Below are 13,395 nucleotides of genomic sequence, written 5' to 3' on the forward strand. Positions count from 1 at the left end.
ATTATTTAATTGCATTATGGCAGAAGCATAAGTCAGATAACATACATAACATGGGACCACATTCCTCATAGAAATGATGATCTGAACAGACATAAGCTAAAGGGAAAAAGAACATCCGAGAAGCAAAGTGATCTATGATAAGACCATTGCAGAGTTTGTAAGAGCACCTAGGTATTCCGGCTTTCAGTTCCTGTTTTACCATGCGAGTTCATGCTTTTCTCCAGAACTGTAAGTTTTACAGTACAGACAGGTATGGATGTTATGATTTTCCAGAAGCATCTGTCCAGTGTTAAAAAAGGCCACTCCCACATTTAATTATTGCTATCTCATGTATGGCTTAAGTTACTATGATTGGTAACACAAGACAGGAAATATTAGAAACTGTTTATTATGCAACAGTCCCTTTCTTGACAAGTAGCTCCCAACAAAGAAGGCTCCATATCCGTATACCGGGTGTTCTCAGCAGAGCAAGTCACAGCAGATCACAAGAGCAGCAGTTACACACCTTGAGTGTAAGAACCCTGACAACCCCCATACATTAAAGAGATGTGGAAAAGATTATCGAATAACATCCAGATGGACTCCCAGAGAATGATGTAGGCAGGCAACCTGGAAAGGTCTTCAATTGTATGAGTTCCTGCAGATCAGCTAGTTACCAGGCTCTCTCAGATGTATCAGCAGACAGCAAACAACTCATTGGCTCCACAGAGTAGCCTGATCTGAGCTTTAGGGAAGATTATGAGCCACACTCTGGTGAGTGGTTATCACTGACCACTGAAAACAATGCCCCTCCACCAGCAGAAGGGACATTCCTGACAGGTCCAGCAGGGAAATTTTTCTTGCATGTTCTTGCCTTTGTGAATGAGATTATACTCAATATCAAACAGTTCTGGAAATTCGGAGCTGGCACCTCTATGAACTTGCATCTCTAGCATGGGGGAACAGCCCAGAAAGTTTGGACGTTTGTGTGGAGTTTGTAGTAGATGTTTGTAACAGACTTTGTTACTCTTTCAGCTTTCCTGTCTGAGGTCATAGCTGAGGTGTTTTTGTAGAGCAAGCAGAATAAACTCATCTATAAGAAAAACCAGCGAGATCTTTATTGTGTCATTTTCACAGGTGATTGTCTGTGTTCACTGTAGGTATTTTTAAATCAGTGCACACTTATACCTCAATCATTAGCCCACTTGTTTTGTTACAGCAACAGAGCTCTAGGAATGAAAGCATCAGTGTGGCCAAGTGAAGAGAACAAGTACACAGTGGGACACATAAGAGGGAAAAGAGGGATTCACCTCAATGGAGAAGTGGGCAGAAAATTCTGTGTCCTTCAGAGCCTGTTCCCCACCAGAAGCACAGAACCAGAAGCACTGAACAGAAGTTGGATGATACTTTACAGGCTTCTACAGGGAAGAAATCTATATGTGCCCTGCTAGAATGGTGTGTATTAGTGGATTAAACACATTTGGTAAGTTAATACTTCACATCTTTCTCTATGACGCTGAGACCAACAGACTTGCACTTGGATATAACTGATAGTAAAGCTTGCAGCTTTCAGAAGTCTGTTAATTATTAGCAAACTCTTCTGGTGACAGTAGGGAAGTTCTGAAAATATCTTGCCTGGGGAGACAATGGAGTTATTTGAGAAAGGCAAACAACTACAAACTATGATATAAGCACGTTTCAGCCCACTGTGAGGTGGGAGGGATGGCCTATCAGACTCCAGAGTTCTCCTGGAGCCCTGTTTTCTAACGAGTCTGTGTTACAGGATAAAGACCTATTTCCACAACAAACACACCTTTTCTATACACCACCACACATCTCTCACAACCCAGCCTTCAGATGTACAAAAAGACTGACTTGACTCAGTCACTGAATTGTATGAGAGTGCACTAATTTGCCAAACTGTGTGACAAAGCTTAGCCCTCAGCTACGGAGCGTCTCCTGACAGCTCAAGGAGCTCTCTGTTTTGGGTTAATCAGCTGGTTCCCAAAGGAAATGGGACTGTAACAGTAATTTTTTGTGCATGTAAGCTCACGTCCCGTGTAACTTATAAATTTATTAGCAGATTTCAAACAAAGTTGTCAGAGGAATGGGCAATTCAGAAATAATTAAGAGAAAACAGGCAGCTAGATAGAAGACACTATCTTCAGCATCTGGCTAAGGGAATGACTTCTGATAGACATCAGAGAATATAGTTGGAAGACTGCTCTTATAAATTTTGCAACTGTAAAAAAGTCAAAGTTCGCATAAATAATGAAGCAGAAATCTATAGAAACTAGGTTTGTTACTTCAGTTGCTCATTTTGTCCCAAAGGAAGACAGAAGTTCAAAGCCTTTCTTGATGGGACGCTATTCCCACATTGATTTATTAGTGGTACACAAATCCTATTACTGTATCACAGCACATGCTAAGTGTGGGACTAAATGCTTCCCTGACTAAGCGACTGAATGGTAAGCAACAAATACAGCCTTTTGCTTAAGCAGCTAAGAGGTTACTTTGGTACAAACACTGAGGCAGATAAAGGTTATTTAAACATTCTTGGCACCAGCTTCTTTTCTCCCTTGAATTCTTGTTTTAACTCAGTTTTTACTTTAACCTTGCCCTTCACCTTTATGGAATTTCATTGAATTAATAAAAGAGAAAGTTTTTTATTTGCTGTCTGTGGTAGTGAAACATGTTGTCTTTGCTTGCTATGAGATGTTGGTGCGTTGCTAGCTGAAGAGCTTGCTGCCCACATGACAGTTGATATCACTGTTGGTATAACTAGAATCATGTTCCATAAATGTGTGACCCTGGGATCATATAAAGGCATCGAATTTCAACAGAGCGCTGTGTATTTTATAGAAATAATAAAGTTCTACAGGCAAGAGGAAAACAGGAGCATTTCATGAAGGGATGGGTAAAGGTTGTTTTGCTGATTCTCACCCGATACTGTGCATTTTCGGTGCTGAAAGTGCCATGTACCCGTCAGACTGGAATTAGGCACTTCAAGCTTGGCTGAAAACACATCAGGGCCCTGTTGGCCTTCTGCCTGACTAAGGTGCTCAGGGTGTTGTGGTGGAACAAGCAATCTGTCCCTTTAAACCCAAGGGGGAGGCTGTCATTCTACAGTCTTATTTATATAGTATTCTTCATTTAATTTCAGGGTTGTAAGAAGCTATTGAGGAAAGGCTTTCAGGTCTCAAACTAGAGTTTATGGATCTAATGCACACTTTACTGTCATTTTTCTAGTGTCAGGGGTAAAGCTTATAGATGATGCTGAAAAGCAAAAATATTATGCTTTCTCCTTGTACTCATGTATCTCCATTCTCCTCTGAGTCAGAGGATGCCAGTCACAACCCCAGGCCTGCAAAGTCACCCTGGAGAATTTCCTGTGAGGAAAGTGTGCCTGCCTTGATGGGTCCTGACTAAAGTGCAAAGACTTTGCCTTTGCAGAATCTATGTTCTGTACTTAATGACATGAAACTGGACACACAGTAATGCAGGTCACTAAAGAAAACAAAAAGGCTTTTTTTCCATGCAGGTTTATCCCAGCCTGAGAAAGTATGTGAGCTGTGATATGTTTCCACTGGACACATTTGAATCAAGCATCTGTTAGCTTTCCTTCTCCAAACACTTGAGGAATCCAACATGGCCACATATTGCACACTCCTTTGTTAATTAAACTTCTGTAAGGGTGTCTCATGAATCAGATGCTCTGTGGAAAAAGACCGTGCTTTGATGCAGAGAGCGCGAGCACTGAGCACAGATAGGCAACTGTTCATATACTGATTCAGCTGAGACTTTGAAAATATCTAGTGTCCTTTGTTGTTTATCAAAATGTTCATTTCCTTTTGCCTATCTGCACTGTTAATATGAAAAGTAGATTTCAAAAAATAGTAGGATTTTTTGTCAGTTTTATAACTTACCTGAAAACTGAGCTGAAGTATTTAGAATCATAGAATCATCCAGGTTGGAAGAGACCCTTGGGATCATCGAGTCCAACCATCTACCCTACACTACAAGTTCTTCCCTATATCATATCCCCCAACACCACATCTAAACGTCTCTTAAACACATCCAGGGATGGTGACTCAACCACCTCCCTGGGCAGCCTATCCCAATGCCCGACCACTCTTTCTGTGAAAAATTCTTTCCTAATGTTCAGTCTAAACCTACCCTGCTGGAGCTTGAAGCCATTCCCTCTTGTTCTGTCATTAATTACCTGTGCGAAGAGACCAGCACCAACCTCTCTACAGTGTCCTTTCAGGTAGTTGTAGAGAGTGATGAGGTCTCCCCTCAGCCTCCTCTTCCTCATACTAAACAGTCCCAGCTCCTTCAACCACTCTTCATATGATTTGTTTTCCAGAACGCACAGTTTTTTGGTTTTTTTTGGTTTTTTTTTGTTTTGTTTTTTACAAAAAAACCCTTTGTTTTTAAATATAACATTTAATTACAACATAAGTATTTTTATAACCTGTAGAAGGAAGCATAGGGAATCAGCTCTGCTTTCCTTTGAAATTACCCATCCTTATAAAAATAAATGATAGTATGGTAACCTTCTCTACTACCTGACCTATGGCTAGACCATGCTATGTTACAAATGCAACCATATAAGTAAAATTGGTTTGATCAAACGTGAATGGAAAACCTTACCTGTAAATCAGGACATCTATGGCTCTGGGAATTCTGTTACTAGCACCTCAGCAGAGGATTGAATAGATGCTGGCTTTCAGGTAAAATATTTTATTTTGCACTAACAAAAACATACTCAAAGCACCTGGTTACTGGAATGAAAAGGATACAGAATTGCAGAGTGAATCAGATTACAGGGATTTTTGCTGTGGGTACCAAAATCAGCGCTAAATGACATAAAAGACTACCCTGCACTGAAGGCATTTATATCACCTTACCTGACTGGTGTCTAGCATCAGGGAAGAGAAGCATGTTTGAGCGCCACGTCAGAGCAGAAACCTACTCCAGAGGATCCAAACTACAGTCACCTAGGGAGAAGAGTTCACAAGGTTAGATGGATATCCATGAGTACCATTTGGTTACTCTGTCCAAAGATGCTGATGCTTCTGAATACACCAGTCAGACCTGAAACAGCAGTGTCACCATGGAACCACATAGTTGCATTGTTAACCCAACAGCTACCTGCACAAGTGAGACACAGATACTACTTGAGTGAGGACTTTCAGTTTGACTAGACAAAAAGAAGTGAAAGAGAGAAAGGTGAATGGATCCTTGAAAGCCTTACAGCAAGTAGCAATCAAACCACAGTTGAAGCCCACACACGAGAGCTCTCTCTTCAGCGAGAGGGAGTTCAAAAGAGGAACAATATATCATGAGCATCTAACATAGCAAAGCGCACCACTAGGTCAGGAGCAAGTAACCTATCAATGCTGCACTAGGGCACTCCAGTGGAACTTTATTCTGGTACACCGAGTGTCAGCATTGCAGAGAAACACCTGCCCTGGACAGTAACAGTCCAGCACAGGAAACAGCAATACTGAGAAAGAAACTTAAGAGCAACCCTGTTACCACCACAGCTGATACAACCAGACACAAGCCAAAGGGCAGTAGGAGTCATGAGCAAATCAAACACACACAAAGAAAAAAAAAAAAAAATTAAAACTGCTTTTACTGATTTTTTGGCCCATGCTTTTCACCTGGTGTCCGTGCCCAGTTTCATTTGCTGTGCCTAAACTGGTACAAGTGACTCAGTTGTGTGTCTGAGCCTTAACTGTATTCCAGCTTCAACCCTAAGGCAATGATGATACTACTTCCACGGCAAATGCCAAGGAAGTGGTAAACAACCATTTCATTTTTCATTGTGCAAGTGACAGACACTAACAAAAAAGTTCTTATTTTAATTTAGAAAAAACAGTACAGACAGAAAAGGATACATGCCATTCCAGGCTTTATTTGCACAATTCAATTTCTTTGGCTCCATCTATGAAGGTAGAATTAAAAAAAAAAAAAATCCCTCATGACACACAGGCTTTACTTTGCTGCCTAGTATTAGACACATGAGCCTCTCTTTCCAGTTCTCCATTAGAGCCAGGGACAAATGGCAAACAGAATCAATCCAAGAAAAAAATGCAGACATTATTCTGCTTTAACCAGAGACTTGCAAGAAATTCTTAATCTTCTTGCAGTTTGCACAGAATAGCTGTTTATTTAAAAAACAGTGAAGTTAGAAGTTGATCGGGAAAGAAAGCTCGATATTTTTAAACATGAAAAAGATTACAAGTTCTACAGCAGTTCTACTATAGTTCAGTGTCTCAACACCAGTACAATATATAAAGCTTCTGTGGGTGTACTGAAGCAACTACTTCAAACAGCTATTTTTACATCTTCCTGAAGCACACAGGTGAATTACAAAGTAAAGGAATAATATTCCTGAAAAACAATAGAGTTTGAATTTTAAGGACTTTGAGAGAAATAGCATAATCCTTTCAGGTACAAAGTAATTAAAAAAATTAAATTGAATAGTTCCCGTGGGATAAATGTTACTGCCCCATTCACACAAAGCAGAACAAAAGCAGCAGGATTTGTTTCCATTGGACTGGGATTCTGATGGGAACGGAAACTTAAACAAGAAAATATTAATCTGGTCTTTTGGGGGACTTTAAGTGGTATAAACTGGAGATGGAAAGCAATCAGGACTGAAAGAGATGCTGATGAGTTATTGAAAGGAACCAGATTCGACTACATGTACTAAGCCAGGCCGCATCTTTATCTTCACAAAGCAGTCCACATCAACTAGCGCGCAATTCATCAACATTTCTGGCTTCTTCAATCGGCTTAGGGAATTTCTATTAATGTTTCTCTGAATTTCCCACTATTCTCCAGTAACATTACAGCCCCAAGAGATGGGTCCACTACAGAGATGAAATCTCTGCTTGTTCATTACCCCCATTGTCACTGCAACTTGTAAACACACCCTTTCATGCAAAGGAGAGCTTTCTTCATTACTACCTGCCTTCTCCATCCTCTTTCCTGGCTTCTGTACCACCTACCAGGCTGCAACTCATGTGGTATCAGTGAAAAGAAAGTTACAGTTTGTGGTGATTTATAATCAATTATTTGTTTGTTGATTGGCACAGCGGATGAGTAATGTTTGTCAAGAAATTCTTAAGTAATTGGACTGTTGTAGTCAAACCATGTCCTCACTTACTTGTGCCAGTTTATCTGTCAATAAATGATCAATAATGAAGTTATTCCCCATTTTTCCAGACTTAAATTGGCCACAGCTATTTTAAGCACTTCATGTTCAAATATTGCTATATTATGAAGTAGTGCTAAAAGATAAAAGTTACTGATATGTAGTCCTAACACATGGCCAGCCTGAAGGACTTTTTGTGTGGAGATTTATATAATTAATAACAGATTGCTCTCATATTTTTATTTCAGTAAACCACAGTGCTGTTGCCAATTCAGAAAGCAGCTTCAAGATCTGTTCATGCTGAAAGACATCAAGACATAAGGACAAGAAAATATTCACTTAAGCTTAAGGTCAATGATATGCCATGTGAAATATATACTGAAATGCATGAACTCTAAATGTACCACATTAAATATTCCAGGAAGCTTTACTGGTTATGCTTGTTTAACTTTTTTATATATGTGTCTGTATATAGATACATACACGCACACATACACACAAACTTCCCAAAAAGTAAACTTCAGATCCCTGGCAATATTATCATAAAACCATTCAGATATTGCATGTGCCTCATTCTTTGGCCTGATTGCTATCACATGAACTTTGAAAGAAACAGGAGCCTGTTTCTAATTAGCAAGGATGTAACATTGCTTATGTAGAAGGAGAACCTAGAGAGCTTATTATGCTGAGTCCTGTTCAGAGCCAATGTGGTTTTGTCATCTGTATGTTAAAACCAACACAGCCAAGTTTGGTTACAGTCTGGTAGAGCATCTGTAAGTCATTTACACACTTGCAAATGCCACAATGATAAATACATGAAGCTCTGTGACAATCTGAGGGTTATGGCTGAAAATGAATGAAGAGAAAGCATTCAAAAAGGAGTAAGGCTCTTTATGAAGGAAACCATCATATAGTTGTTTAGACTGAATTTGGGGAAAGGTGGGAATGGAGAGAAGAGGAAGAAGTTTAAACCTTACTTTCAAGGACTCAAGCAGAACTTATTTTTTGCTTTCCTTATCCTAAGCAAAATTACTCCTGCCATGTGCTTACTGGTGATACATTTGCTTTATATTGTACAGGCATAGCTGCTTGCCCTACGTACATTCAGACAGATAGGAAGTGGAAATGAGTTTGCTGATCACAGAGCTGCCATCACCATCTTCATCATAACTCCCCAAGGAAAAGCTCTTTTGGGGCAGAGATTCATCCCAGCACAGATCTTGTCTACTCATGACCAAACTTCTGACTCGAGCCTGAGCTAAGGGTTTATTCCCTTTCACACACTGGTCAGGACTCCTCTTCTCAGATGTTGATTTTAATCACAAGAATTAGCCTTACTAGCAATCCCAAATCAATCACTTCAGAGTAGGTATTATTTAGATTTACCCAAGGGAGTCCTTTTTGTCTGTTTTCCTTTGAAGTTAAGAATCTCTCACTCTTAACTTTGGGTCTTCTTTAGGGAGCAAGAAAAGTGTCCAAAGCTGAATCTGCATTCACATTCCCGCTATGGCCAACTCCAGTGAATAGTCCTGATGGTAGAATTGCAGTTTAAGGTCTCTTGGAGAAAGCTTAGGGTGCCAGTCACCTCTAACCTGCTTTATCCATTCATACAAGCTCTAGGAAGGGACTAAAAGAACGGTGCAAGTTAGGAGGAATGTGCTTGGACAGGAAGTCTGCACTATGTGCTTCTTGGCTATTGCTGTCAGCCACTTTATGTATGTATACATTTTTTTTTTTAATGAGCAGGAAAATTGCTATAAATATTCAGTGCATATAAAAAGCCAGTAACAGCTTCCTTTGGAAGGATTCTAATTTGGCAGGCTATGAGTTACATTAGTATGTCTAACTTTCACATCAACAAGGACCATAACCTGACTCCTTGTTGGTGACACCTCTTGTCAGGAGAGTCAGGAAATCTCTGTACAGTTTCTACTTAGTCAAAAGTTCTCAACATGTTTTCAGATCTGGGGTTATATACTCTCTTCAGCTCAAAGTCCCGAGTAGAAAGGTTCCAGTCAACCATAGCCAGGCACGCAGCCCATAGGTGGGCAGCAACTGTACCTTCAACCCAGCCTCAGACCTGCTCTAATTTACAGTAGAAGAAGTAGGGATGAAGGAAAACTATTTAAAAATCCTGACTGGCTTGAGGATGACATGAGGAAAAAATAGCTATGACTTCTTGCCACAAAATCTTTGGCAATTACAGCCTGGAGGCCTGGCTATAAAGTCCCAGGACAACCATGATGGATGGGTTGTACTGCCTTCATGCTTTTATCAAGGGACTAGAAAAGAGAAGGCATCTTTTTTGTTTTATCTGCTCTGTCATCTCATTAATGGCCATATTTTACTATAAATTGAATGTCACAGTGAGTGTGAATGTACACCCAGCTTTGGACATTCTTCTCACTCCTTAGAGGAGATCTAAACCTATCTGGGCAGTTTGCTGAAATGCTGCTGGGGAAAAGGATGCCTGAAAGAAAAAAAGAGCAAAAATCAACAGCAATAAAGAAGGCTGAACCTGCACAGATGAGCAAGCATACTTGATCTGAGTTAATGTCTTCCTCATCGTTTTGCATATTTAAAAAAGTGATCAATAACAAACAACAAACATCAACTATGTAGCTCAAGCCATGACACATCGATGGTTTATATTTTGAAGACTGAAGTATTTACGATTTCTGTGCAAACTAAAAGTATGCTTCCATGACAGTAAAATAATTACAGCCCATAAATTGGGTACTATCACTTTCTGCTCAAGTGCCTTCATGGTGGAGTCACATAAGCCATTTTATTTCACATTTGTGACTGACAAGGCACACACTGATTCAGTTTATATTTCTGATATGCAGGAGCCTTGTGCAACCTAAATTCACATTCAAAGAATTCTACTTAATACCAGCGCAGCAAAAGCACTTCATAGGATCAGAGTGAAAGGTGCAGGGAGAAATCAACGTCCATACAGGTTGCTTTGGCAAGAAGACGACACATGACAGTACAGACCTTACTGTCAATTCTTTACAGCTTATTCTTATATGACTTCATTGCTTCCCATGGTGATTTTTGCAGGTATAAGCAAGAGTAGAAAAAGGTACAAATTGCCTGGAAACAGTCTTGAGAGGAGGAGTTAAAAAAAAAAAAAAAAGCAAGACAAATTGTTTGCTGTACTAAAAACAGCCAAAGCCACATAAAGCACTTTTAATTATCAACATACCAGTTGAGATCACCACTGGGAGGAGCTACGATACATCTGGAGAGAGTTAGCCATGAGTGGAAGTGGCATGTCAATGGGACACTATCCTTAAAACACAACATGTGACACAAAGAAGTTTGCAAACAGCTGGTGTTGTACATACTTGTAAGCACATGTGGGCAGACAAGCTCATACAGTGTCATGCAGTGTTTGAGCAGAACTGTCAAACCACTCATTCTGTAAAATAACAAAGTTTTGGGCATGTGGCCACATGACTGAATACAGGGATGAGTCAATCATAAACCACCAAAGGGTTTATGTGTTAGTGATAAACGCATCCAAAAATCATCTATAACCATTCTACCTTTGTAGATCTTCTGATGGAATCCAGCACCTCTATATAAATATTCTGTTCCCTCCTCTTCCCTGTAATTGCAGGTTTGGTAGGAAACCCAAATGCCTTGGTTAAGAAAGAGAAAAAGGTAGAGACTGAAATGGCAAAAAATTGATCACCGTTATCAGTTATGCCTGGTGTAGAGAGTATTGCAGCAAAATAAAGGCTTCAGTAGGAAAAAAGCTAGACCAGCAAGTTATTTCCTGCTTTTAAAAGTGTATTTCGGCGCTCCAAAATATACAGATTAATGATGGGCATTCAAAAATCTTCCAGAAAGATGTATAAGCCATAGACAAAATTATCATTTTGTCCAGTATAGAAAGTTATGGCTTTGGGGGTGGGGAGGGGAGTCATCCATATTGACATTCCAAAGTGAGGATATTGGTTTTGTCCTAAACTGGCTAGTTAGTCTGAATCTATGACTTTGACTACTATAGCTACCCATCTTTGTCTGTTTTAATGTGCTATGCAGTCTGTTGAGGTTCAGCTAAGTACATACTTTTGTCCAGTAACTCCAATGAGGACAGGATTAGAAGACCAAAAAAAACCACAACAAAACAAGACAGGAGCTTGATTTTTTTTTTTTTTTAACTACTCTTTGGCGCTCATCAAACAAGCATCCCAGTTATACCCAACCTATTCACATCCTGACCCACAAACACCTGTGCTTCCATGAAGGTGACCAAACATATCTCAAGAAGACAGATGCACTCTTGTACTACTGTCAAGGTGCAGCAAGCAGTGAAAAGAAGGTGATGTCAGGGAAGAATCAGCCAAGCAATGTTTATGCTCAAGTTCGGAACCTGCTGAAGATCTAAAACAATCTCCTGTTTGTATTATTGAAAAACAACCACAACTAGTTTAGTAAGAAAGTCCTATAAGGGCAGGAGCCTTAGGCAGTTCCAGGGACTACATATGATTATTGAGATGAAAAATTCCAGCTCAATACTCTAAGCCATCCCCTCAGTGTCCTGAATGCCTCTGGGACCAAGATGATTAGTTCTGGGAGCACATTTGGCAAATAACTTAGCACAGGTTGTGTCACAGCTGCTCTTTGCACAAAGTTTCAGCACTAACACTGGGACGTGCCCACACAGCAGTGCCCAGGGAGCTACAGCATGACTGGAGCCAGCCAGGCTTCCTGCCACTGCCACAACTGTGCCAGCCAGCCTGGCTAATTTGCACTGATTTTTAGACTAGAGGCACAACAAACAGGATGGTCAGAACTTTATCCAGAACACTTGTACTTCCCCCTTTTTAGCCCACCTCCACCATCAGTCTTGAGTTCCCATTATTAACCCTTCTTTTATTTAACTGCTTATAACAGAGATCAGTAAAGGAAAGATTTCCTATAGGGAAGATCACTAATTTAGAGAAATTCTGCCAGGACTCAATAAGATCTGCAATAAAATAAAGCATGCCCTGCAGTTTTCAGAAGACTAGCAGGTTTTGAAAGAAAACATCATCGCTCTTCTTTGCATGGATTCAGCTCTGTGGAAAGATGCAACATTCTGATTTGCCAATCTGATCCCATTTTTTTAACTGGGCTGCTGTCCAAAGTAATGTATTAAAGAACTGTCTTGATTCAAATTGTTTTCCTATTTTAGCTTTCTGGAAGTGCATTCTCTCCACTGACCAAATTTGTTACTTTGGTTATTCACTATTTCCAAAAGTAATGAAATATTATTCATTTAAGGGGTAGAGTGGCAGCTTTAAAGCATGATTCTTCGTAACAGTGAATTTACTTTTTCATTTGCAACTGATCAGATTCTGCAAGCAGAGTGCGAAACTTTGTTCGGTTCTCAGTTCAATATTATGCAGTCATGATTAAATCAATCAGTCATTGATGTGAAACTGAAAACCTCAGAATTTTATTTTTAAAATGCTGTTCCCAGCTGCAGTGGATTCAGTTTTTAGTGTGTTACAGGACATGGCCTTGGAAGCATGGCAGAATTCAGCAAGAAGCTTTTTAGTATGCTATTTCAGACAGAGCCTCTCACACCTCTCTCCCCCTCTTCTTGGATTAGGCATATTTCCTAGATGATCATTAGGCACATAAAACTAATCTCAGTCATCATCTATCAAGAACTAAAAGAATTAAGCTAGTTAATATGCATAGATCACTTCATGAATCAGACCAGTCTCAAAGGCATTGCTTGCTGAACAGTTACAGAAAATATATTCTGAGAGTTACAGGTGGCACTTTAGAGTTAATGCCGTTATTTACAAAACTGAACTGAGGAAACTAATGCCTTCACTCAGTGTATCAACCAAACACAATATCAAAGTGCTGAAAAATGGCATATCAGTTCTCAATATCTCAACTTTTTACAAAAAAAAAGAAAAAAGGTAAAAAGGTCTCAAGCCATTAGCCACTTCACAGGAGCTACACAATGAAGTCCCACATGACATCCTTTCAAGACCAAGCCCAGGATCATCGAATACAGAAGCACAAGTCCCCACTGCCTCTATCCAAAGATCAGGGGCTCAGACATACAAAGCTGTTTCAATATCTGCTGAGATTTCTAAGAGCACTTATCCAGGTTTAGAACTTAAAGTTAGGCAAAAAAAAAAAAAGGTACCTACCCTGTTCGAGCGCATCTGAAAAATTTGCTAAGCAAATGAGCTTAATTCAGTGAAGTAGTACTGTGTAAGGCCCAATTT

At 39.8% G+C, this 13,395-nt stretch overlaps 1 protein-coding gene across 1 annotated transcript in view; it reads right to left on the reverse strand.

Annotated features, from left to right (window-relative positions):
- The window catches only part of SPATS2L (spermatogenesis associated serine rich 2 like), a 157,848-nt gene that overhangs the window by 132,646 nt on the left and 11,807 nt on the right, over nt 1-13,395 (reverse strand). The window contains exon 2 of the mRNA XM_074144852.1: nt 4,890-4,979. The gene's annotated coding sequence lies outside the window, so the exon portion shown is untranslated. The remainder of the gene's footprint in view (nt 1-4,889; nt 4,980-13,395) is intronic.

The sequence above is a fragment of the Numenius arquata genome, chromosome 3 (genome assembly GCF_964106895.1).
Source record: "Numenius arquata chromosome 3, bNumArq3.hap1.1, whole genome shotgun sequence".
NCBI lineage: Eukaryota > Metazoa > Chordata > Aves > Charadriiformes > Scolopacidae > Numenius > Numenius arquata.